The sequence below is a fragment of the Dipteris shenzhenensis genome, chromosome 8, assembly GCF_047967505.1.
Source record: "Dipteris shenzhenensis isolate YYH24624 ecotype China chromosome 8, Dip_SZ_1.0, whole genome shotgun sequence".
Taxonomy (NCBI): Eukaryota; Viridiplantae; Streptophyta; class Polypodiopsida; order Gleicheniales; family Dipteridaceae; genus Dipteris; species Dipteris shenzhenensis.
Window position 1 is genome coordinate 19,847,431 of NC_141603.1, and position 3,737 is coordinate 19,851,167.

Genomic DNA, 3,737 nt, shown 5'->3' on the forward strand with positions numbered 1-3,737 from the left:
CCTGCTATTTTACGCATCTACCAAGCACATCTATAGTTGCTTTGTGTTGTTGTGATGTACATGCTCTTGTACTTTTATTCTCTCAAAGGTTCAAACATGTATGAAAATAAAAAAAAATTTATCATTGGAAAAAACTATCTTTGAAGGTTGGTATGGGAAAAAACACTCTCTATAAAACACCACTATAGGAAACTGTCTCAATGTCGCTATAGAGTGATGCTTTTTAAATGTCACTATATAGTGACACTTGTATAAAGTGGGTATATAGAGACACTGAATTGATTACCGATGATTAGCGCCTCGCGCGCGCCTGCTAAACGTCGGTGCTTAAGCGTCGGAATAGGACTCATGTATAGTGGTGATGTTAATGTTCTTGCTCTATATGTGATGCTTTTTCTTAGATGTTACTTGTGATAACATAGTGGTCAAAGATGTTTGATTTTCCAAATTTTCACTTTAAATTACAACCTCAAAGCATCTCCTAAAGGGAGTGTTGTATGGTATATTCACGTTCATGCCTTGAGATTGCCTTGTGATATGGTACATGTGTTTTTGCAAAATGATTTTTGATTAATAGAACATGGTCATCCGGGCATTGAATAAGAATCACATATTTTAGCTCTGGTTTTATAGAGTGAATGATGGTTCAATTCACAAACCTTTTAAAATAAAGTTATGCTTTAATCTCAAAATCAAGTCCCAATTTATACCTAGGAGTATCTTGGAGAAGACTTGCTCAGATGACATATTGAATCTTTTTTTCCTAATATTACCTTATGCTAACACCTACTCCAAAGTAATTTGCATATATAGCCTACTAGTCCAAGAACTAGTCACTTTAATTTCCTTCTTCAAGATTAAGATTATGTTGATTGAAGTTGAAGATTTAAAATGGTTACTTCTTTTGTACCTAGATTCTTTTAACAAGATGCAACATGAAGTCCCAATTTGTATCTTGGATAGTCACTACCAACCTTATTCATGCATATATCATATTCAATTCATATTTTTGTCAAAGATCACGATTTTTGCTATGATTCTTATAATTAAGAGAGAGTTTGTTATGAAGATACAATCAACTAGCACATTATTAACCATAAATTTAATTAATTCACTATTTAGAAACCTATAGATCACATGCTTTCAAGAGATATTACTAAAGCCTTTTATCTATAGATTGTGGACTTCTAGAATGACACCATTTTCTATACAACTGCCTAGGTTTCTCTGTCTATCCATGAAAAAATTCCTTGTGTAATAAAAATCTGTAAATATTAGAAATGATTTTTGCTTTAAAACACCTTCTAGTAAACTTACATGATATATTTACATTGTCTTGAGTAGAATCCCTTGATCAAGCTTTGAATCTTTGCAAGTCCAATTAAGTATGTATTTTGAACTACCATTATTTTGGATTTGACTCAAATCTTGTTAAGTATTCAACTTTTGATGATTGAAATGCCAATTATTAATTATGGAAATTAAATCATGAAGAGGCTCCGTGTTGTTTGTTCACATTTAACGCTCTACATTAGTTGAGCATCCATCTCATAAACTGGATCCACCTAACGTGCTTTTGAATTTTAATCTCAAAAAAAAGTTTCTTTATGTTCTGTATGACATCCATCACTCACAATTTCATCTCTCCATTCTATTAAATTAGTTGGTATTATACCTTTGTTGACTTGTAGAGAATTCCTAGCCATTATAAGTTCCTTTATTTTACTATAATAGTATATTGGAAGCCTCTATGCGAGATGATGATTAGAAATTCCAAGTGAATTGGGTGAGCAAGTATATTTAGGATTCTAAACTTCCTCCATAGCATGTAGTACTTGATGAAAGCAAAAAGCTAACAAGGTAGCTAAGAGATGAATGTAAATTTGAAGCGAGATGTGTAGCTATATTGATAGACACATAAAAAAGGGAATAGTAAAGATGAATATATGTCATTCCACATACTATATATGGTCCAAAACATGAACAAAAAACAACTGGGTAAATCAGAGCCGGTGTCGCTTATTCATTCCATACATCCACAAATCAATGTGCTTGACTTTTTTGTAAAACAAAGGCCAAGAATATGATGGTGATTTAAGCAATTGGTGGTGCAATAGTTGGAGATCTAGCAAAGTTGAGGCCTTTTTGTGATGTCGGTAACTTTGGATTGAAGTAGTGTGCCATGTAGTCTTGAAAGGTAACCCCTTGGTACACTGGTGGATTGTCATCATCGATAAGTGTTGGAAGAGGAGCAATAAGATCTTCTTCAAGAGGTCCAAAAGTGAAAGGCATAGACACTCTCAGCTTCTGATTATTTGCAACAACTTTATGTATGCACGACTTGTATCTTCCATTGGTCGAAATCTGCAAGATAATCAGTTCTTTGACGTCATGAGAAGGTTTTAATAAAGAGAAGAGAGAGACATGCAAGCTCTATTTGAGCTAGGAAGAGGATCCCTCCGTCCCTTATATCGAGAGATCACATGCACGAAAGAAATGGCAAGACATTTAGTAATTGACACACCTCGATTTGGTCTGCCAGAAGCACCAAAATTGTATCATGCCTATGCTTGACTTCAACCCATTCGCCCGTGTTTGAGAGCGTTTGCAATCCCCCCACCTCGTCTTGGAGTATGAGCGTAAGAGTTCCTACATCAAGAGTGCTCTTTGAAACCCAGTTGTTTCCTAGGATTAGGGCAAACGGGGAAGAAATTAAGGGTGAGTACCGCCCGCTCAATTGTCGGCAATGCACTCTTCATGTACCCAGCTTCCAATCCGAGGGTCTCAAATATAAGAGAATAAAGAGTGCTTCCAAGTTTCTCCATGTTCCGTCCAAATTCTTTAAGAGTTTCCCTGCATCGTTGAAACAATGAGTCGTCACTACTCTATCATTTTCTTCAAGAGCGCTGCTACTAGTGAAGGCCACTCAAACGTGTGACGTACCCAAAAAGTTCCGATGCCTCTTGAAACCCATCGCAAACACCTGGACGACGTCGGATTACCAGTATCTCCAGCCAGTTTGCCGGCTCAGTCGTCTCATTTGACATAAAGGAGATCCCCTTCTCTCTCTCGGTCGAGGAAAAAAGTTCTTTTACCGTAGGTGGTTGCTCGTAGAAATGTCGAGCAGCTGCCCACATATCATCTACCAACTTTCGAGAGAGGCCATGATTCACAATCTTATGTACAAGACAAATGAGGCGCGTTCAAAACCTGCCGAATGATACGAGACTTGACCATCATCAGTGTAACCAAAGGGCTGTAATGTACCTGAAAACAGCCCACTCACGGCAAGCACGGGCTATTTCACGCAGAAGGAGGTTTTGCCGATCGCCCAGCAGGTCTGCAAGGTCGACTGTAGGGACTTCTGGGGGCTGAGCATCGGCAGTGGCGGGAGGTGCAGCCATGGGAGCCATTGGGAGGAATGAAGAAACGGAAGAGCTCGAAGAAGTGGAACTGTCGAAGAGTATGAGGCAATGAGGAACCAGGAGCTGCTGCTGAGGACCAATTGCACTAGCTCTCTGTTCCTGGACATAATATACACAACTCATTTATTTCCATCACGCCCACAAGGTCCATGCATGTTAGGAAAAGAAAAAGAGACGTCTTGTGACAATAAATCTGAGAGACAAGCCTCAAGCAACGACGGGAAGGATACATCGTACGCAATATCCATTAAATCCAAGACGAGCATGCAGGTCGCGCCTGAAGCGCTTTTCAAGTTCTCCTTGTATGATCAT

General features: G+C 38.3%; 1 pseudogene across 1 annotated transcript; it reads right to left on the minus strand.

The window, feature by feature from the left end:
* Positions 1-1,920: 1,920 nt before the first annotated feature.
* Positions 1,921-3,288, minus strand: LOC147899237 (fe(II)/2-oxoglutarate-dependent dioxygenase 4-like; annotated as a pseudogene). Its single transcript, XR_015541453.1, has 4 exons — positions 3,268-3,288; positions 2,944-3,176; positions 2,525-2,853; positions 1,921-2,364 (listed from the first exon to the last, which is right to left on the minus strand). The product of XR_015541453.1 is annotated as a fe(II)/2-oxoglutarate-dependent dioxygenase 4-like (transcript).
* Positions 3,289-3,737: the final 449 nt, after the last annotated feature.